Source organism: Mirounga angustirostris, unplaced genomic scaffold, assembly GCF_029215605.1.
Source record: "Mirounga angustirostris isolate CCGP_5_RB_7025 unplaced genomic scaffold, mMirAng1.0.hap1 SCAF_247, whole genome shotgun sequence".
NCBI classification, from domain to species: Eukaryota; Metazoa; Chordata; class Mammalia; order Carnivora; family Phocidae; genus Mirounga; species Mirounga angustirostris.
In genome coordinates this window covers 15,001-37,500 of record NW_026991955.1, presented here as the reverse complement: position 1 = coordinate 37,500, position 22,500 = coordinate 15,001, and the positions used below count along the sequence as shown (strand labels likewise).

At 53.6% G+C, this 22,500-nt stretch overlaps 1 long non-coding RNA gene across 1 annotated transcript in view; it reads right to left on the bottom strand.

Moving 5' to 3' along the window:
• The window catches only part of LOC135363435 (uncharacterized), a 36,173-nt gene that overhangs the window by 13,480 nt on the left and 193 nt on the right, over positions 1 to 22,500 (bottom strand). Inside the window, exons 1-4 of the long non-coding RNA XR_010409117.1 lie at positions 19,244 to 22,500; positions 18,503 to 18,803; positions 12,760 to 13,019; positions 9,896 to 10,013 (exon numbers count right to left, since the gene is read on the bottom strand). The exon at positions 19,244 to 22,500 is cut by the window's right edge and continues 193 nt beyond it. This is a non-coding gene — a long non-coding RNA (uncharacterized LOC135363435). The remainder of the gene's footprint in view (positions 1 to 9,895; positions 10,014 to 12,759; positions 13,020 to 18,502; positions 18,804 to 19,243) is intronic.

Genomic DNA, 22,500 nt, shown 5'->3' with positions numbered 1-22,500 from the left:
CCCAACGCCCGGGGCGGCCTCGACGGCGGCGCGCGGGCGGGGACGGGACACCGGGCAGTCACGCCGAGGCCGGCGGGCCGGCGCGCGCTCCCACGGCACGAGAGGGGGCCGGGCCGGAGCCCGGCCCCCCCACCACCGCCGGGGAGGCAGCGCGCGGCCGCGGCAGCCACGACGGACAGCCGGGACCCGACCCACGCCCGAGCACGCGCGCCAGAGCGGGGGCCACGGCGGGGGGGGGAGGCGGTCCCCTCGTCAGCACGCAGCGCCACCGCCGGGCTGGCGGGCGGCGCCGGACACGGATGGGAGGCCGCAGCGGGCCCGGGAAGCGCTAGCGCACCGGGGGCGCGACACCGGATCGGCAGCCGGACGGGGGGAGGCCACAAGACGGCTCAGCGGCGAGGAACTAGGCAGCGCCAGGAACAGGAAAAGCGGCGGGGGGGGTTACAGAGGACGGCGAGCAGCCGCGAGAGTGCTCAGGGAACCCTTTCGAAAAAGCGCCTCCAAGACCAAAGGCCGGACACCAAGGGCCAACACGGGGTCCCACCGCCCAAGGCCTCCAAGCACAAGGACGGTCCCGTGGCACCCAAGGACGCCGACCTGGCCCCCACGGCGGGCCCTTGGCAACCTCGCGGGGCTCGGGCCCCGAAACACCACCAACACCACCGCAGTCACGGCCGGCCCCCCAGAACACTCTCCCGCACGCGCAACGACGCCACCCCCGCCACCCGGCTAGAGGCCGGACCCCGCGCGGACCTTCTCCTCCTCCTCACGACGGGACCGAGAGCACTTCGCCTGGGGACGACCACCCCCCAAAAAAGCCATAGCGGCCCGGGGAGGGGACGACACCCAAACAAGCGGCGAGGCCGGTTTCGGTCCCGAGAGAGCGGATCGAGGACACAAACGCGCCTTCAGGCATCCGGTCGAGGCAAGGGCAGCGGGAGTCCGTCGGCGGCGGCGGGGAGGGGGGGAAAGCACAGCGGGCGAGGGCCGGGAGCGCGTGCGGGGGAGAGCCGGTTCGGGGAAGGGCGCGCCAACGAAGACGCAAGCCGGGCCACCAGGTAAACGTGCACGGGATCCCACCGCCACCAGCACGAGAGCGGTCCCGCGACGCCCAGGACGCCAGCCGGCCTCAGCACCCTTGGCGCACCTCACCACGAACCGAGCCCCACACTGCTGGGGCCCAACCCCACGTGAACCCCCCCCGCCGCGGGGTCCCGTCTTGAACCTCCGTCTGTCCGGTCCGTCCCGGAAGTCACGACCCTGGGGGGAAGCGCCCCCAGGCGAGAGCGGCCCGACCCGTGCCCGGCACGCCACCGCCAGCGGCGACTCGGGACGGGAGCGGGCGGGCAGACAGCCGCTCGCGCGGCACGGGGAAGCGGGACGCGCGGGGGCGCCCCCCGAGCCCCTCGAGAGACAACGCCACGAGGAAGGGCGGCCGCCCGCGCGCTCGCACGCACGCGGGAGCCCCCACGCGCCGGACGCCGGCCAGGCCCGGCGGGACCCTCCCCCGACTCGGAGGGGGGAGGCGCAGGCCGCGGTAGGCAAAGAGCGGCGCTCGGCCCCCACCGCGGGGCCGGCAGAGTCAGACCCCTCGCAGAGAGGAAGTTCTGCCCAACACGCAACGGTAGTCACCCCGCACCGGTGGCCACTACGCGCAGAGGAGGGGCGGCGGCTGGGGGGTTCCGGTACCCCAAGGCACCCTCTCGGATCGCTAGAGAAGGCTTTCTCACCGAGGGCGCATCGCCCCCACCCAAATCGTGCCCCCCCGCCCGTCCGGGCCCCGCGGAACGGCGTTCCGAAGGCCTGACAGCCAAGGGCTCCGGGGGGCGGGCGGTGGATTCGCGCGGTAAGGAACAGGCACCACAAGGCAATCCTGAGCGCTCGCGGCCGGGACCCCGGGAGGAGACCGCCCTTCGCCACGCCACGCACGCCATGCTCGCGTCCCCGACCAACCGGGAGTTTTGCGCCTCCGGCGAGGCAACGACGAGCGGAGACAAAGCACGGCATGCCAGGCAAAAAAGGCGGCAGCCCCTCGGCTGGCCAAGCGCCAGAGCGCGGGCTCGGCCCGCCGCAACCGGCTCACACACGCCCCACCAAGTCCAGTCCCCACAACACCACCAGCACAGCTTGCGGCGGGGGATGACGAGGCACCCGCGTCCCACGGGGGGGGGCGGGGTGGGCCTCCCTTACCGACTCCACCACCCGCTCCTCGGACACGCCACCGACAGCGGTGGCCCGACGGAGGGGGCTCGCTGGGAACGGGAAACGACGCTACCGACTCGGCCTCAGGCACCTGAGACGACCTGGAGCGCTCCAGGGGCACCACGGAGGGCCACGCGCACAACGCGCTCAGCACGCCCAAGCGCGTGAGCAGCGCGGCGCCGGGACGGCCCTCCCCGTGGCGGGGAGGACCGCGCACCACACGAAGCCAGGGAAGGCAAGCGAGAGTGTCCGCTGCGTCGGGGGACCCCGGGCCCGCGAGCGCCGTCAGGCAGAACACGGGAAGGCGGGGTCGGGCCGGAGCCTGCACACACCCCCCCCGCACCCCCCACCTCACCGCCACGGCGGGCAGAGGCGAAGGAGCGAGGGGCCCGCGGGCAGAACGAGAAGAGCGGTCCCATTCGCCATGAACGTCCGTCCCTCGTCTGGCGCGGCTTAGGCCCGGCCCGGGAGAGCGCGAGAGCACCACATCGATCTGGCAAAACACAAGCGCCGAGAGGAGCCCGAGGAGGGGAGAAGCCGGTGAGGACAGCAACCCGAGGGGGAGCCTGTTTTGTTTTGTTTTTTTTCGGCCTCACCGGCACCCCCTCGAAAACCCCAGGGCAGGAACAGCCGGACAACCCGAGAGAGAGGAACGCCTGACACGCGGCACGGAGCCTTGCGGGACGGGAGGTTGTCACGACCACAGCCGGGTGCCCACAGAGTGGAGGACACAGGGTAAAGGACCCACGCGCCACCTGCCCACAACCGCCCTCGGGTGCTGGAGACCGGAGGCGGCACCAACGGCCTGGGCCACCTGGAGGCACAGGAGCCGGCGCACAGGCCCACGCGGACGGCTCAGGCCAGCGACGGCAGAGCCGGGCTTGGCATCCCTGTCAAGCCCGGAGCCCCGCCACACGCCCAGAAGCCCACCTCCCTTAAGGAGAGGATCGCCCAAACATAACGTGCCAGCACCTACCTGGCGGCAAAAAGGGCTCATTTCGGGCGAGAAAATAGCCGCGCCGCCTGGCGTGGCCTAGCCACAGGTCACCGGGATCTCCTGGGACCGTGTCCCGGCCACGGGCCCCAAGCACTAATCCATCGCCCCCGTCTCCCCCCGGAGCCCCCCCCGCGCCCCCCCCCCCCCCCCCCGGGCCATCTGGTCGACCCCCGGAACGTGGTGGCAGCCGGCAGCGAGTAGGGACTTGGCGGGAGGTGGAGCGGCCCGGATAGGCCCGCCCCCGGGTCCGCCTTTCGTCCCCAAATCGGGACTTTAGAAATTCTCACCAAGTTCTGTGGAGGCCCCTGCGGACGCCCTCCTCCCCGGGCCTCAGGACCGCCCCATGCCGGTCCCCGACTCCCGGCCGGGACTGAGGAAAGGGGGCGATGCCGCGGAGGCGTCCCCCCGAAGGCCGGACCTCAACGGGAACCGCAGCCGGGCCCCTGGGGCCCTCGCGGCCCGGCCCGGCCCGGCCCGACCCGGTCGGGTCCCCACCTCCGCAGCGGGCCTCGGAAAACTTGTTAAGAATATCGGGTCCGGGGCGCCTGGGTGGCTCAGTTGGTTAAGCGACTGCCTTCGGCTCGGGTCATGATCCTGGAGTCCCGGGATCGAGTCCCGCATCGGGCTCCCTGCTCGGCGGGGAGTCTGCTTCTCCCTCTGACCCTCCTCCCTCTCATGCTCTCTGTCTCTCATTCTCTCTCTCTCAAATAAATAAATAAATAAATAAAAACCTTAAAAAAAAAAAAAAATATCGGGTCCGATGACCGGGACCCCACGCGTGCCCGCGGCGGGGCCCGTCGCGCCATCCATGGGCTTCCCCGCAAGGCTCAGGCCGGTCCCCAACCGCCCGAGCGTGACACGGAAGGCCCAACGGCCGACCGGAGCCACGGGCCGGATGGCGTCCGGGCGCCCGACGCAGCCTCTCCCATTCCCGCGGGCGGAGGAGGGGGCACCGGCGGGTGCTGGTCGACCCGTCCAGGCGGCCACCCTAGCGTGGCTCTCCGGGAGCGAGGCGGCGGCGCCACCACCAGCCCACAAACCTGGAGGCTCAATCTCCCGCGAGCGGAGGTCGCGCCGGTGGCCCGGAGACAGCGGGCCGATCTCGCTAGCGTCGCCGGCCTCCCGGTACTCCGCCTCGGGAACCGCGGCCAAATACAATCCCTTGCCGACATCGCTGACACTCCGGCGGGGACACGCTATCTAAAAGCGGCCGCCAGGTGGCACCCGACAACCGGCGCGAACAACAACGAGGCAGATCCGGATCGCGGGCCCGCGAAGGCGCACAGCCCGGCCGCCCGGCCGCCCGATCTCGTGGGGCACGGGCCTCCCACAGCGGCACACCTGCGGCGCCCGGGCTTCCGGGAGGACTTAAGACACATTTCGGCGGGCAAGGACCGTAAAACCGAGACCAAGCGAGTACTCCGACAACCACCACGGATGAACCTTCTCTCTTCTATCATTTTAAGGGGAGGAGGAGGTCTCTCTGAAGCATACGAAGAAAGCTCAGGACAGGAAGGGGGGGGGGGGATTGACACACACCCCCAGAAAGGTGCACATCAAATCCGTCTCTGCACGTACGCGATAACGTCCAAGGCCAACAAGCGGGGCGGGGCGTGCGGGGGCGGGGGGCGGGGCGCGCGGTGCGTGCGGGGGCGGGGGCGGGGCGGGGCGGTGCGTGCGGGGGCGGGGGGCGGGGCGGGGCGGTGCGTGCGGGGGCGGGGGGCGGGGCGGGGGCAGGCGCGGAATGGGGAGGAAGGGAGTTAAAATAGTCCTTCACTCAAGAAATCCAGTTCCGCAGAATAGAGAGCCCAGAAATGGACCCTCAACTCTATGGTCAACTCATCTTTGACAAAGCAGGAAAGAATGTCCAATGGAACAAAGACAGTCTCTTCAACAAATGGTGTTGGGAAAATTGGATAGCCACATGCAGAAGAATGAAACTGGACCATTTCCTTACACCACACACAAAAATAGACTCCAAATGGTTGAAAGACCTCAATGTGAGACAGGAGTCCATCCAAATCCTAAAGGAGAACACAGGCAGCAACCTCTTTGACCTCAGCCAAAGCAACTTCTTCCTAGAAACATCGCCAAAGGCAAGGGAAGCAAAGGCAAAAATGAACTATTGGGACTTCATCAAGATAAAAAGCTTTTGCAAAGCAAAGGAAACAGTCCACAAAACCAAAAGACAACCGACAGAATGGGAGAAGATATTTGCAAATGACATATCAGATAAAGGGCTCGTATCCAAAATCTATAAAGAACTCATCCAACTCAACACCCAAAGAACAAAGAATCCAATCAAGAAATGGGCAGAAGACATGAACAGACATTTTTCCAAAGAAGACATCCAAATGGCCAACAGACACATGAAAAAGTGCTCAATATCGCTCAGCATCAGGGAAATCCAAATCAAAACCTCAATGAGGGCGCCTGGGTGGCTCAGTTGGTTAAGCGACCGCCTTCGGCTCGGGTCATGATCCTGGAGTCCCAGGATCGAGTCCCGCATCGGGCTCCCTGCTCAGCGGGGAGTCTGCTTCTCCCTCTGATCCTCCTGACCCTCCCCCCTCTCATGCTCTCTTTCTGTCTCTCTCTCTCTCTCAAATAAATAAATAAAATCTTAAAAAAAAAAAAAAAAACCTCAATGAGATACCACCTCACACCAGTCAGAATGGCTAAAAGTAACAAGTCAGGAAATGACAGATGTTGGCGGGGATGCGGAGAAAGGGGAACCCTCCTACACTGTTGGTGGGAATGCAAGCTGGTGCAGCCACTCTGGAAAACTGTATGGAGATTCCTCAAAAAGTTGAAACTAGAGCTGCCGTATGATCCAGCAATTGCACTACTGGGTATTTACCCCAAAGATACAAAAATAGGGATCCGAAGGGGTACGTGCACCCCGATGTTTATAGCAGCAATATCCACGATAGCCAAACTGTGGAAAGAGCCAAGATGTCCATCGACAGATGAATGGATAAAGAAGATGTGGTATATATATACATACAATGGAATATCATGCAACCATCAAAAGGAATGAGATCTTGCCATTGGCAACGACGTGGATGGAACTGGAGGGTATTATGTTGAGTGAAATAAGTCAAACAGAGAAAGACATGTATCCTATGATCTCACGGATAGGAGGAATTCTTAATCGCAGGAAACAAGCTGAGGGTTGCTGGAGTGGGGGGTGGGGTGGGAGGGATGGGGTGACTGGGTGATAGACACTGGGGAGGGTAGGTGCTCTGGCAAGCGCTGTGAATTGTGCAAGACTGTTGAATCTCAGATCTGTACCTCTGAAACAAATAATGCAATCTATGTTAAGAAAAAAAAAAAAAGAGGGCGCCTGGGTGGCTCAGTTGGTTAAGCGACTGCCTTCGGCTCAGGTCATGATCCCGGAGTCCCGGGATCGAGTCCCGCATCGGGCTCCCTGCTCGGCAGGAAGCCTGCTTCTCCCTCTCCCACTCCCCCTGCTTGTGTTCCCTCTCTCGCTGTGTCTCCCTCTGTCAAATAAATCAATAAAATCGTAAAAATATATATCTTTAAAGAAATCCAGTTCCGGGACATCCGTGCCGTCCAACACTAGTACGGGGTGGGCGGGGGAGGTGCTCTAGAAGAGTTAAATATTGATGATGATGATGATGATGATGGAGAAGAAGAAGAAGGAGGAGGAGGAGGAGGAGGAGGAGGAGGAGGAGAACTGTTCCATGCTATTAAGGGTAAAACAAAAACAAGGCGTAGAACTTCCTCTGGCTCGTAAAGGGGGAAAAAAAAAATGGTTTGGGTTTTGTTTTTTGTTTTTTCTTTCTTCCTGTTTCAACTAAGCGCATTTCAGGGCACCTGACTGGCTCCGGTCGGAGGAGGCCCACGCGACTGCGACTCTTGATCTGCAGGGGTCGTGAGTTCCAGCACCATGCTGGATGATCACTCAAAAAGCTTTCAAAAACAAACACGCAAACAACCGACACCGAGCAGCATTAACCATCAAAGATACACACCTGTGACGAATACGACGTCAGAGGAAACCACGAGCAGCAGTAGCAGAGGATAGGACACTAGAGGGCAACAGAGCCCCATCCATAGGTGCTAGGGGCACTTGAACGCTTTCTGTGTCCACTAGGGACCTCGAAAAAACTTCACTCCCCTATCCAGGGAGGAGAGGGGAGAAGCAACCTCCAGCAAGAATTCCTTTGATTATCTTAATCGCAGGAAACAAACTGAGTGTTGTTGGAGTGGGGGGTGGGGTGGGAGGGATGGGGTGACTGGGTGATGGACACTGGGGAGGGTGTGTGCTCTGGTAAGCGCTGTGAATTGTGCAAGACTGTTGAATCTCAGATCTGTACCTCTGAAACAAATAATAATGCAATCTATGTTAAGAAAAAAAAAAGAAGAAGAAGAAGAAGGAGGAGGAGGAGGAGGAGGAGGAGGAGGAGGAGGTAGCAGGAGGGGAAGAATGAAGCGGGGGGAAATCAGAGGGGTAGACGAACCATGAGAGACGATGGACTCTGAACAACAAACTGAGGGTTCTAGAGGGGAGGGGGGTGGGAGGATGGGTTAGCCTGGTGGTGGGTATTGAGGAGGGCCCATTCTGCATGGAGCAGTGGGTGTTGTGCACAAACAATGAATCATGGAACACTTCATCTAAAACTAATGATGTAATGTATGGGGATTAACATAAGAATAAAATAAAAGAAAAAAAAAAGAATTCCTTTGATTAAAGGTAACTCTTACTACATTGAACTTCACCATTTCGGGGCACCTGGGGGGTGGCTCAGTCGTTAAGCGTCCGCCTTCGGCTCAGGTGACGAGCCCAGGGCCCTGGGATCGAGCCCCACATCGGGCTCCCTGCTCCGCGGGAGGCCTGCTTCTCCCTCTCCCACTCCCCCTGCCTGTGTTCTCTCTCTCGCTGTCTCTCTCTGTCAAATAAATAAATAAAATCTTTAAAAAGTAAATAAATAAATAAATAAATAAATAAATAAATAAATAAATAAATAAATAAATAAAATAAACTTCACCATTTCAACATGGACCTTTAATGGTTTCCTTCCCAACCAAGCCTTTCTCCTTGCCTCCTCCTTACCCGCGTGAATCCCTGATCCCACTTCACAACATCCCCCCCCCCACACACACACACCAGGCTGAAAACTGTTCTCTCTAAACCATAAATCCTGAGCATCAGGAAAGTACACGAGGAAACACAGACGAGAGAGAGAGAGAGAGAGAGAGAGAGAGAGAGAGAGAGACCAAGCAAATAATGTGGCTCTGAAGGCTGGACATCGATCGAGTTGAGAGAAAGGACCAGACATCACAAACTCGAAAAGAAGGTTTTCCTTTAAAGCTGATCTCTTCCTGAGTTGGCTAAACTACGTTCTTTACTGGTACGGCCTCCACTCAAGAGTGCGACGATCAAAAGAAGGTTTCGCAGTAAACACTTCACGGGTGCATCTATTAAAAAAAAAAAAGAAAAGAAAAGAAAAAAAAGGGCGCCTGGGTGGCTCAGTTGGTTAAGCGACTGCCTTCGGCTCAGGTCATGATCCCGGAGTCCCGGGATCGAGTCCCGCATCGGGCTCCCTGCTCGGCAGGGAGTCTGCTTCTCCCTCTGACCCTTCCCCCCTCTCATGTGCTCTCTGTCTCTCTCATTCTCTCTGTCTCAAATAAATAAATAAAATCTTTAAAAAAAAAAGTTCACGGGTGCAGGCTTCACATTGGTTTTTCAAGTACACGTATTTCAGGGCACCTGGCTGGCTCGGTCGGAGGAGGCCCACGCGACCGCGACTCTTGATCGGCGGGCGTCGTGAGTTCCAGCACCGCACTGGATGGGTGTACAGATTACATACACAAGCAGACAGGCAAAAGGAATTAGAATCGCTATGGTGATTTCGAAGAAAACAAAACAAAACTCAGGAAACAAAGTCGTCCTCTCCGGGCCCGTTTCATGCTTATGTATAGAGGCGATAGAGACCCTGTGATGTTGGCAGACAAAAGAGACAGGTCGGTGGATGGAACGCCACAGATACCCAAACAGATAGGCCCAAGCCCGACAGAAGTTTGACAAATGCGCAAAGGCCATTGGAAGGAGGAAAGACGGCCCACCTCCCCACGAAATCAGAGGGCAGGCATCAGACATCCACAGACCCAACACGCAGGCAAGCAGGCAGACAAAGAAACAAGAAAGCTGGGGCGCCTGGCTGGCTCAATCCGTGAACCGTCCGCCTGCCTTCGGCTCAGGCCCTGAGCTCAGGGTCCGGGGATCCAGCCCCACATCGGGCTCCCTGCTCGGCGGAGACTCTGCTTCTCTCTCTCTCAATCTCTCTCTCTCTCTCTCTCTCTCCCTCCCTCCCCCCTCCCTCCCCCCCACCCCTCCTCTCAAATAAATAAAAGTCTTTTAAAAAGAATAATTTAAAAAAAAAAAAAAAGGAAGAAAAGAACGTCACTCACTCCCCTTCCGGCATAGGGAGGACATCTTCGGGGGGGGGCGGGGGATGGGGGGGATGCCTCTCGGGAGAAAAGGGGGAGATTCAGCGAGTCAGCGCACCCTCCTTGCACCTGTGTGTGTGGGGGGGGGGGTGGTGGTTTGTGTGTTTCCTTGCCGCTGCTCGTTTTTTACAAGTGTATATAGAGTTCAAAACAGTATGCTGGTTTCCTTTATATCTAAGTCTTATCTCGGGTTTGGGTTCTGATGGGAGGAGGGAGGGCCACCTTTTCTTCCGACATGGTGGAGAAGGAGAAGAGGGATGCAGGCCTGTGCATATTCTTTTCCGTCGTGGGGTGAGCAGAGGACTCGGATTCAGCTCTTGCTGGATGGGATCTAATTTCTCTGTAAACAATCAGGCAAGATATCAGGCGAACAGAGGGCGAGCAAAGGTTAGCAGAACATGGACAAGATTGGCTATGGGTGCTGGAGTTTCCAAAGCAAGGATTTCATCAGAGGCACGTGAATGTCAAAGATTTCCAGGGACCATGTTCATGGATGACTTGGGGTATAGGTCATTTCAAAGTTACGGTGCTACCACCCGGTCACTTGAGCATACTGTCTCCAGCTCACGGCTGCAGATGCGATATGGGGCTCCTCCAGGGATGGAATTGTGCCAGAGAAAGGGAGACAGCAGCCTGTAATTGAGCCTAAGGTGTGTCTGAGAGAGTGACTCTCTAAAGTGCCTTGAGGCAGAAGGAGACCAGCTAGATTTGTCTTTGCTAGGTATTTGTGGCAATGGGGTCGGTGTGGCTGGTGGGTGTTGTCTGTTTATTTTCTAGATTCAGAGAAAGAACTCTTCAAGTGGAAGTATTTGCACAAGGGGTCTGGCAGGATGGGAGGGTGCAGGGGTCGGTCCATTTAACAAGATAACAGGAGGATCAGGCCTTTTAAGAACTAGGCAAAGAGAGGAGTTTAGCTTTGGTCATCACAGCACCTGGCACCTCAGCAGAAACAACAGAAGGTTCCCAGGATGAATTGAGTTGCAGGAGTCAGCGTGAGCAGACCCCACCACCCTCAGCCCTTATCCCTCAGCGCCCCCCCCCCCGCCCCCCAGGCACACACACCCGGGCAGGCAGCGGCTATAGTCCACTCCGAGCTCCAGATCTGGGTCCCGCCCCCCCACCCCCACCCCCACCCCCACCCCCACAGGGCTCCCCTGTCCTCTTCTCAGCCAGAGATGTATATGGGAGGGTGGTCCCAGAACAAATCTCCCCTCATCCACGGAAACCTTGCCAACACTTCGACCACTTTGCCTGAGCTACCAACTCATCTGTACCCGTGCGTGATTTTTTCCCTATGGACCAGGGGCCTAGTTACCAACTTAGGATGGACAGCCCCCCCCCCCCCCCCAGCCTACTGTTCCAATTCGACCAGAGGACTTCAGTTGGGGGGGGATGGGGGGGCTGGGGCTGGGGCTGGGGCGGCTGATGGGACGTTCAGGGTGATCCATTCTAATGGGCCTCATTCAATCGCTTCATTCAAATGCAGAAAGCTTTCTGTTAAAGTCAGAGCCTGGAGCTTCCCTCCATTCAATGGCTTTCCTCAACTCCCCCTAACCCTTAGGCTGCAGCTTGCAAACTTCGGAGAGAGATGAGGGAGGGAGGGAGGGAGGGACGGAAGGGAGGGAGGGAGGGAGGGAGGGAGGGAGGGAGGGAGGGAGGGAAGGGAGGGAGGGAGGAGGGGAAGGGGAAAGAGGGTGTCTGAAGAGCTCACCTCATCTGGGGGCAAAAAGAGTCCCCTCCTTTTCCTAACCCACGAAACTCCAGTAAACCCTTTGGGAATCATGAATGTGGGGGATGATGTCTTACTATACTGCCTTCCAGGGATGGGTGTGCAGGTAGGAGGGTGTGGCATGGTGTGGCTGGCTGAGTCTGAGGAGGACCTTGAACACATGATGGTGGTATCTTAGCGGTCAGAGGCCAAACACAAGCATGGAGTGATAAGGGCTAAGGGCTAAGGGCTAAGGGAGGCCTGACAGGGACCGTTCTAACTCATCCACCGAGTTATGGGCCCAGCAAGCACACTCCTCTAAATCAACATTAACAGTTTATTGATTGTTGGGGCACCTGGGTGGCTCAGTCATTAAGCATGTGCCTTCGGCTCAGGTCATGATCCCAGGGTCCTGGGATCGAGCTCCGCATCGGGCTCCCTGCTCCGCGGGAAGCCCGCTTCTCCCTCTCCCACTCCCCCTGCTTGTGTTCCCTCTCTCGCTGTGTCTCTCTCTGTCAAATAAATAAATAAATACAATCTTAAAAAAAAAAAAAAAAAACAGTTTATTGATTATCCATCGACCTGTCCTCCCTCTCCCACCTGCTTCCCAAGGGAAATCCTCGGTCTCATTCCACGTAGTCACTGGCTGTTTTCGCACACCACCTTCCTGTCCAGTAAGAGGAGGAAGGAAGATGGACAAACAGGAACCAGCCCCACAGATGGCACCTCTGCACAGAGGGGTGAGTGTGAGTCTCATTGGGCCAACTGTGACTCTGAGCCATGATCCCAGGGTTGTTTAAAATATGGAACAGAAGGAGCACCTGGGTGGCTCAGTCAGAACAGCACATGACTCTTGATCTCAGTCAGGGTCCTGAGTTCAAGCCCTACACTGGGACTACAGATGATGAAAAATGAATGAATGAATGAATGAATGAATGAATGAATGAATGAATGAATTTTTAAAAATAAAGTATGTAATGTTTATCTCTTTAAAAAAAAAAAATGGAATGGAGGGGCGCCTGGGTGGCTGCCGGTTGAGCATCTGCCTTCAGCTCAGGTCATAATCTCAGGGTGCTGGGATCGAGCCCCACCCCTCTGGGGCTCCCTGCTCAATGGGGAGTCTTCTCCCTCTCCCTCTGCCCCTCCACCCACCCATGCGTGCAAGCTCTCTGTCTCTCTGTCTCTCTGTCTCTCTGTCTCTCTGTCTCTCTCTCTCTCTGTGTGTTTCTCTCTCTGTCTCTGTCTCTCTCTGTGTGTCTCTCTCTCTGAAATAAATAAATAAAAACAAACAATCAAACTTCAAAAAGGAAAAGGGCAGGGACATTTATGATTATTCATGGCGAAAGTTGGAGCACGTATATTCAGGAAACATATGTACCATAGATTCCCATGTTTACTTCGGGGTGGAGACCTGACATCTGAATGAGGCAAAACTGAGTCCCTGATGTCAGGAGGTTATCTGAGGACAAGGAGAAGAGGCTGTGGGCATGCTCTGAGAGCTGGTACAACCTGGATGGGGTCTTAGGCTCCTTTTCTCAGGTAAGGAATCAGGACCTCGCTTCTTCATAGGCTGCAGCCATTATCAGTTGACCTTGAGTCCAGACTTCTGCAGAGACAGCCAGTATTTGGTAGCAGGGCCTGAAAAGACACAATAGCTGACTAGGGGGAAACAGTTCCCTGAAAAACCAGCTTTAAGCTTTCTGCTAGCATCAACCTCATTAACCTTATGGGGCACGGTTTCAATCCCCACCCCCACCCCCACCCCCACCCCCACCAAGTGAGGATCATTCCTCAGTCTTAGGGAATTGGGATGATGATGGCTGTGGCTATTCTTTCATCTCCTCAGGGGAGGTAGGTTTTGGGTAAACGACAGTTTCTGTAAATCTTAGCTGTAACATGGCTATGTTCAGGGCTAAACAGAAGTTTTTAACCTACAGGTTAAAAGGGAATAAAAATAACAGGGAGTCAGACATGCTACATTTTTCCCTGTTAAAATTTCCCCTTGTCCATCCTGCATTCCATTTCTATGACACATGGGCAGAGGTCTGCCTTCTTTATTTAACTGCTTCAAGCTGAATTAGGGTGCAGTAGAGGCTTTGGAATGGAAGGATCTGAGACACTGCAGGTCGCAATTTTTGGTCCCTTGTGCTAATGGAGGGGGTCTCAGAGATAGTTCCTTATCTGAGAACTTGGTTATTTTTCTACATGGTTTGGGACTACATGACACCATTGATTTTATCCCCAAGTGTAGTCTAAGGAATAGTAACAGTAGAGTCAAACCCAATTCTCTCATTCTCTCTCAAATTGATCTGATATCGGTGGGTATCCAAGAATACAGATCAGTAAATTAGTCTGAGCCCCTCCCCTGGGGGGGGGGCGGTAGGTTGTGGTGGTGAAGGGCTTCTGGTAGCCAAGTAGCTTAGTGTTTGATTTTATTTACATGGGTTCTTTTTTATTTTTTTTTTTCTTTAAAGATTTCTATTAAGTAATCTCTACACTCAATGTGGGGCTCGAACTCACAACCCCGAGATCTAGAGTCGTATGTTCTACCAGCTGAGCCAGCCAGGTGCCCCTATTTATATGGGTTCTTATTTTCCAAAGAGGAGTTAATACAGGTGCAGCAAGGTGGAATTAAGGATCATAGACTCTGCCTCATTCAGCAAGTGATCTTGTAGTTAATAAGAGGCATTTCTATGGAAACAAAAGGAAAACATGGTTAATGGTTGGAACAAGGGATACACCTGGTGTCTAAGTCCAGAGGGCTGCCAGTGAGAAGGTCTCTAGATGTCAGGCTTGAAGCATCCTCCAATAGAGTGGGAGTGGGCAGGGGCAATCTGACTAATTTTTCTGGCGTATAGTTCAAATGTCTCATTTTGAGTGACTCATAGAGCAACAGGCACAAAGATTGTCTATATATGAGTTATTGTGGTCATTTCCCTGAAATTTATTTCAAGTTGTCCAGCTTTCATTTGCCAGACTTCAGGAAAAAGGACAGTTTTAGTTCTTAATGATTGTAAGATAAGAGAATGGGAGAATGTTCTGAAACAAATAATGCAATATATGTTAAGGGGAAAAAAAGAAGAAGAAGAAGAAGGAGGAGGAGGAGGAGGAGGAGGAGGAGAAAAGGAGGAGGAGAAAAGAAGAAGGAGAAGAAAAGAAGAAGACGAAAAGAAGAAGAAAAGAAGAAGGAGAAGAAAAGAAGAAGAAGAAAAGAAGAAGAAGAAGAAGAAGAAGAAGAAGGAGAGAAGAAGAAGAAGAAGAAAAGAAGAAGAAGAAGAAGAAGAAGAAGGAGAGAAGAAGAAGAAGAAGGAGAGAAGAAGAAGAAGAAGAAGAAGAAGAAGAAGAAGAAGAAGAAGGAGAGAAGAAGAAGAAGAAGAAGAAGAAGAAGAAGAAGAAGAAGAAGAAGAAGAAGAAGGAGAAGGAGAGAAGGAGAAGAAGAAGAAGAAGAAGAAGAAGAAGAAGAAGAAGAAGAAGAAGAAGGAGAAGAAGAAGAAGAAGGAGAAAAGAAGAAGAAGAAGAAGAAGAGGAGGAGGAGGAGGAAGAAGGAGGAGGAGGAGGAGGAGGTAGCGGGAGGGGACGAATGAAGCGGGGGGAAATCGGAGGGGCGGACGAACCATGAGAGACGATGGACTCTGAACAACAAACTGAGGGTTCTAGAGGGGAGGGGGGTGGGAGGATGGGTTAGCCTGGTGGTGGGTATTGAGGAGGGCCCATTCTGCATGGAGCACTGGGTGTTATGCACAAACAATGAATCATGGAATACTTCATCTAAAACTAATGATGTAATGTATGGGGATTAACCTAAGAATAAAAAAATAAATTAATTAAAAAAAAGAGAGAGAATGGGAGAATGTTGGAAACCTTAGTTTGAAGAGTCACAGTCAGATACTCAAGGAAACCAGAAGGATCCAGGATCCAGTCCAGTTTTATAGGCAAACAATAAACGTTCAAAGATAATTAATCTAACACTCACAAAAGTGTGTTATTGAAATGTAATCTTTCTCTCTAAAGTCACCTTCATTCCTGTCAAAGATAGCCAAAAGAAGATTAATTTGTTTGTAAAACAAGTCCAGTTTTAACAAACTTGGCCCAATCATCTACGTAGGGACAGCAAGAATAGCAATTGACCATATATGGGGTCTTTCTTCTCTTTTCTTTTTCCTTTCCTTCTTTTAAATCTGCTTTGATGGAGCTTTTTACAAGGAATTTTAGATTGATCCTTTAACTGCCTTTTTAAAGCCGAGAACCAAGCCAAATATTGGCCATCAGATTCGCCTGCAAGACTTGTAGATTTGCGGAGGGGTAGACGAACCAGGAGAGACGATGGACTCTGAACAACAAACTGAGGGTTCTAGAGGGGAGGGGGGTGGGAGGATGGGTTAGCCTGGTGGTGGGTATTGAGGAGGGCGCATTCTGCATGGAGCACTGGGTGTTGTGCACAAACAATGAATCATGGAACACTACATCTAAAACTAATGATGTGATGTACGGGGATTAACATAAGAATAAAAAAAATTACAAAAAAAAAAAAGACTTGTAGATTTGGGTGAATTCCTCTCTTCTTTGAGGGCCTCCAAATTTCCTGAAGTTCCTGCATCTGCCAGGAGGTGGTACTCTTCACTCACCTGGTAAGGTTGAGGGGACCTCTCTAAGCAAGGTTATCAGGCCAACATTTCTAAGGGGCTTTACTGGCTCCATAAAGTCAATCTGACTTTCTTAAAGCAGTCTCACCATATCTGAGTCTACGCATGTGTCTCTTCGAGATGACAGTCCAGGGGCACCTGGCTGGCTCAGTCGGTAGAGAGCACGACTCTTGATCTCAGGGTTGTGAGTTCGAGCCCCACGTTCAGTGTAGAGATTATTTAAAAAATAAAATCTCGGAGGAGCGCCTGGGTGGCTCAGTCGTCAAGCGTCTGTCGGCCTTCGGCTCAGGTCATGATCCCAGGGTCTTGGGATCGAGCCCCACATCGGGCTCTCTGCTTGGCCGGGAGCCTGCTTCTCCCTCTCCCGCTCCCCCTGCTTGTGTTCCCTCTCTCGCTGTGTCTCTCTCTGTCAAATAAATAAATACAATCTTAAGAAAGAAAAAAAGAGTACACTAACAATCCAAGAAAACCTTGTCATTTTAACATAGAAAACCCAAATCTCAATCTTATACCAGTGTGCTTTTCTTCTTCTTTTTTTTATTCTTATGTTAATCCCCTACATTACATCATTAGTTTTAGATGTGGTGTTCCATGATTCATTGTTTGTGCACAACACCCAGTGCTCCATGCAGAATGGGCCCTCCTCAATACCCACCACCAGGCTAACCCATCCTCCCACCCCCCTCCCCTCTAGAACCCTCAGTTTGTTGTTCAGAGTCCATCGTCTCTCATGGTTCGTCCGCCCCTCCGATTTCCCCCGCTTCATTCGTCCCCTCCCGCTACCTTCTTCTATTTTTTTTTTCTTCTTCACATAGATTGCGTTATTTGTTTCAGAGGTACAGATCTGAGATTCAACAGTCTTGCACAATTCACAGCGCTTGCCAGAGCACCTACCCTCCCCAGTGTCTATCAGCCAGTCACCCCATCCCTCCCACCCCACCCCCCACTCCAGCAACCCTCAGCTTGTTTCCTGCGATTAAGAATTCCTCCTATCCGTGAGATCATAGGATACATGTCTTTCTCTGTTTGACTTATTTCGCTCAACATAATACCCTCCAGTTCCACCAGTGTGCTTTTCAAACTGCCTTCTCCCAAGCTCAGTCAGTCCTGACCATGCATAAAATTCCTTTTCAAAAATTCTCCTTCACAAACCCCTTCCACAATTTCCTTTTTCATTCAGACTCGGTCTTAAAGTTTTCTTTCTTTAAGTACCCAGTCCCGTTTCAGTACACCATTACTTCCTTTTCCCTCAACAAAAAAAATGTTTTCTCATTTCTTGTACCTCTTTTACACGTCTCCTACCTTCCCACACACGGAGTTGTTTTTGTTATCATTTTGTAGCAGTCCCAATTCCATGTGGCAGAATTTTAATTCTTAGAAATCTCAGTCTCTGGTGAAACGTTAGTAGTAACCAATGGCGCACTCTCTATTACACCAGAATTCTTTAGATTGGCAAATGTATGAATATATTTCATAAATTTTATTTATTTGACAGAGAGAGACACAGCGAGAGAGGGAACACAAGCAGGGGAAGGGACAGAGGGAAAAGAAGGTTCCCCAATGAACAGGGAGCCCAATGCGGGGCTCGATCCCAGGACCCTGGGATCATGACCTGAGCCGAAGGCAGACGCTGAACGACTGAGCCACCCAGGCACCCAAACGTGGTTGGTTGGTTGGTTGGTTTTTATAAAGGTGATGGAGAGGTATATTTTGATAACCACAAATACAGGCTCACTGTTGTGACGGGAGCGTGGCACATTCCACTGCCCACCCAACGGCTTGTAACGCAGGGAGAACCGAATCCAAGTGCTTTTATGACAAAGAAAAGAAAGAAAAGGAAAGAAAGAAAGAAAGAAAGAAAGAAAGAAAGAAAGAAAGAAAGAAAGAAAGAAAAAGGGAAAGAAAGAAAGAAAGAAAGAAAGAAAGAAAGAAAGAAAGAAAGAAAGAAAGAAACGCAAAGTTGATTATTTGTATTATGTGTGACATTGATAGCTCCAAAACCACGTCTTTTTAAAATAAACCAACAACCTTGAATTGGCTTTAACGCCAAAGAAGTTGCACCTGCGTCCACTAAAAAGTCAATCGATTGTTTTCCCCCATCAGACTCCTTGGGGAAAGTCTGAAGCGGGCGGTCTAAGATCAGCGGAGCCCTCGGGCCCCTTCCTGCTAGTTTGGGAGGTGCTCCAATTTAAACCTCATAAGGAGGTGGCCCAAGGGCTTGGGCCCAAGGGCAAGGGCTTTTGCTCCTTGATAAGGGGGTGGGGAGGAGGAGGAGGAGGAGGAGGAGAAAGGGGAGCCCATGGCACCCGGGGGGGGGGGGGCGGGGGGGCGGGGGTAGGGAAGGGCGGCTGAGACGGCGGCAGGGGAGTAGAGCACTCCAGGCACACACACCAGTGGTGCAGAAACGGGGCAGGGGAGGCGGCAAGGGAGCCATTGGTAAGGCCCAGGGCACATATACATTTACAGTTTTGGACGAACCTTTTCTTTTTTTTCTTCTCCGCCTCCGCCTCCGCCTCCGCCTCCGCCTCCGCCTCCGCCTCCGCCTCCGCCTCCGCCTCCGCCTCCGCCTCCGCCTCCGCCTCCGCCTCCGCCTCCGCCTCCGCCTCCGCCCCTTTCTTCATCTCCTTCTGCTTAATAGGCTTTGTCTGTGGTGGCTTTTCAGCCCTCCGGAAGCCAGTGGGTTGGGCATCGGTTCTGGTGCCTGTACTTGGGGAGGAGGAGGAGTGGATTTCAGATTTCTAGCATCGGCCTGTCTTCCTCCTCTTCTTCATTATTTTGACTGTTGGGAAGTGGGGGTAAGGTCAGGTGTGTTAAATTTTTGTCTATCTCTGGGCCGTCCCTTGGGTCCCTTACCTTGAGGCATCTTTATTGTGGAGTGACATAAGAGTCTGAATGTAGGGAATTTCATCCCAGATCATGTGAGCTTGAAAAACTGGGTTTATTCTTATCTGAGTTTTACCATGCCCGATTTTTACGAGCACCTGCCTCTAAACTCTTTAAGTAGGGGCACCTGTGTGGCTCAGGCAGTTAAGTGTCTGCCTTGCGTTCACATCATGATCCTGGGGTCCTGGGATGGAGCCCCACATCCGGCTCCCTGCTCCGCGGGGAGTCTGCTTCTCCCTCTCCCAATGCCCCCCCACCCCCAGCTCGTGTGCTCTCTCACTCGCTTTCTTTCAAAGACATAAATAGAATCTTTAATAAAAATAAAACTCGGGGCACCTGGATGGCTCAGTGGTTAAGCGTCTGCCTTTAGCTCAGGTCATGATCCGAGGGTCCTGGGATCAAGCCCCTGCATCGGGCTCCCTGCTCGGCGGGAAGCCTGCTTCTCCCTCTCCCACTCCGCCTGCTTGTGTTCCCTCTCTCGCTGTGTCTCTCTCTGTCAAATAAATAAATAAAATCTTTAAAGAATAAAATAAATAAAATAAAATAAAATAAAATAAAAATAGAACTCATTAAATAGAGCTCCTTTACAAATGGATGTTAGCAATAGCACCCGGAGGTGGAGGAAATACCTCACATGTATAACACATACGGACACATAGACACAAACAAGATGCAAACAAATTTTAGCCTTTGTTTCAGTCTTATTTGTGGAGAGGACATGAATGGAGAGGACACGAAAGACCCAATGTTCAAATCTCCCTCTTTTAGTAAAACAAATGCAACTGCGAAGCAGCATTACCGTGTACAGATCCCACCCGTCAGTTGTTTTCCATTCCCAATGGAAACAGGGTCGGTTTTATGCAAAGATAGCAAAAGCTGCAGCAACCAACCAACCAACCAACCAACCAACCAACCAACCAAATGAAGACCAGAGCATCTCCCTGAGTGTTGGTTCCTCCCCAAAAGTCGGGGCTTCACTGAGGGAACCAAAGAGCTTCCTAGTTTCTGATCACCCAGTCTCCTAGCAGGCTTTCTCTAATTGTGTACACAATTCAGACATGTCAAAAGAACCCCGCTTGGGCCATCTGAGACTCATGTTATCGTGAAATGTTTCCCATGCAAGTAAGCACTTGCAAGTATAGGCTCCCTATGCATTGTACATGTAGCGTGCAGGTGTTTCTTGTGAGGGTGGGCCGTTGTTTCCTCAACATTTGGTGCAGGGTTCTACAGAGTTTTGGTTTGTTTCGTTGGTTTGGTTTTCTGCACACGTGTGTGTGGGGGGGGGGTGTGGTGTGGTGTGTTGTGTGGTGTGTATCTGTGTGCACGGTATCTATCGCTGCTGCGCAGCTAGCTGATCCTCAGGGTGCATCATCCTAACACCGCAATGGCTCGAAACAGCATTTCTTTATCGATAACTTCCTGGTGCTTGCCCTGGGTGGCCCCTTGGGTTCTGCGGGTTTACGCCGGGCTCACTCAAGCAGTGGCTTTCGGCCAGAGGGTCAACTTTCACACGTCTGGCAGTCGGTGCCGCCGAGCACCGGGCTGCCTCTGTTGTCAATGCCTCTCATGCTCCAGTCAGCTAGACTGGCTTTCTTACGTGGAGGTCTCAGGACGGCATGCCAAGAAGGTCGAGAACGCCGGCAGACCACCTCTTCAGGTGTAGGCTGTGAAACCAGCCAAGTGTCACTTCTGCTCTATTCTTTGGGTCAAGACAAGTCCCAAGACCCGGTCCAAAATCAAGGGACAGAGCAATCAAGCCTACCTCTGGATAGCAGGAGCATCGAAGTCATAGGACGTGAGGGTGCACACGTGCCGGGACGTGAGGGACACACGGTTGTCGGTCTGCCACAAGGGATTCCTAAACCCTATGCCGCGATGCACATTTTTGCAAAAGTAAGCTTTACGTTTTAGCATCTAAAACATGATTTCCTTTGAATCAACCCCTAGAATTGGATTCACCAGGAAGAAGGGGAAGATGCGTTTTCCAGCCTCTTGATACAGAAGCTCTTGATTTCCAGAGGGCACTTGGAGGACCCTTCACCAGTCTCTGCTTTGTAAGGCGGGGGGAATTTTTTTTTTTTAAGATTTTATTTATTTATTTATTTGTTTGTTTGTTTGTTTGTTTATTTATTTGAGACAGAGAGAGAGAGAGAGAGAGAGAGAGAGAGAGAATGAATGAGAGAGAGCACATGAGAGGGGGGAGGGTCAGAGGGAGAAGCAGACTCCCTGCTGAGCAGGGAGCCCGATGCGGGACTCGATCCAGGGACTCCAGGATCATGACCGGAGCCGAAGGCAGCCGCTTAACCAACTGAGCCACCCAGGCGCCCAAGGCGGGGGAAATTTAATTGGCCAACCCCCCATGAAAAAGCGACCGATCACGTTCCGACGTCCGAATTAAAGGCAGGCTTCCTTTTTAAAGGCATCCATAGAGCAGCCAGCTCCGTGGCAAGGAGCCGGACTTCTGTGTGTCTGATGAGGAATCCCATTCTCGGCATAAAGGCAATCTCGGGGAGCAGTCGGAGGCAGACCAGATCTCAGATCCACCAAACCCAAGAAATCCCTTGTGATCTGAATGGCTGAATTTGTTGAGGTTTCCCTCCCGATGGCTAAGAAGATGCCTTCCTATCACAGATGACAAAACACAAACCAACAAAACCCCGATAGCTGGGCAGGGTCTTCAAGAAAGGGCCCCTTTTTCATGGAAGCCAACTCTTCCATCTCGCGCCACCCGCCATCATGGAGAGGAAGTCTCTCGGGATGAACGAATGCCTTTGCAATCTACGTTAACCGACTCTCTTTTCCGATAGGCTGACACTCTTTCCCCTCGTGGACACGTCCCGAGATCGGCAGGCTTCGGTGCATCGGTCTTCTGTGCACCAAAAGCCGTGCGAAGGCCCCTGTCGTCGAAATGTATTCGGCATGGACGCTAGTGAAGAATTTTAAACCAGTCTAGCCCGGTTCAGTCCTTCAGTCCTTTTTTTTCTCATTTCTTACATGACCGCTGTGTCCTAAAAGGATACAACTGAGGAAACTCCAGATGGAACAGAGGCAAAGGGAAGGGGGGCAGAGCTTCCGTGTTCCGTGACCCCTCTCCAGGAACGCCTCTGTCCCCACCATTTCAGGCGTTCAAGCAACCTGGAAGCTCCCCGAATTAGGTTAGTTCTTCTTCGAAGGGGCGGGGGTCGGGGTGGGGAAGGTTGGGGAGCGCCGAGGTTTGGAAACATTGCAGGGCAATCAAGGCTATTGCCAAATCTCGAGTCCGTGCAGAGGTACGTAAGGTACACGTAAGGCCGGGATGGGGGGCGTGGCGTGGCGTGGCGTGGCGGGGCGGGGCTTGGCGGGGCGGGGGTGGGTGGGTGCGCGCGCCTGGCGGGGAGGGTTGCGGTGTGTGTCCATGTGCGTTCAGCAGGTGTAGGGGAGGAAGAATGTTCCCTCTAACTTCCCTTTCTACTCCCTGTTGGGGGAGAACAGTGAAGAGAGCCCGGGTGAGGGCGAGGGCGACGGTGACGGCGAGGGCGACGGTGACGGCGGGTGGGGGCGAGGCGCGGACAGGAAGGGGGGAGGGGTAGTAGAGGTGTTTATTTCTTTTGGCG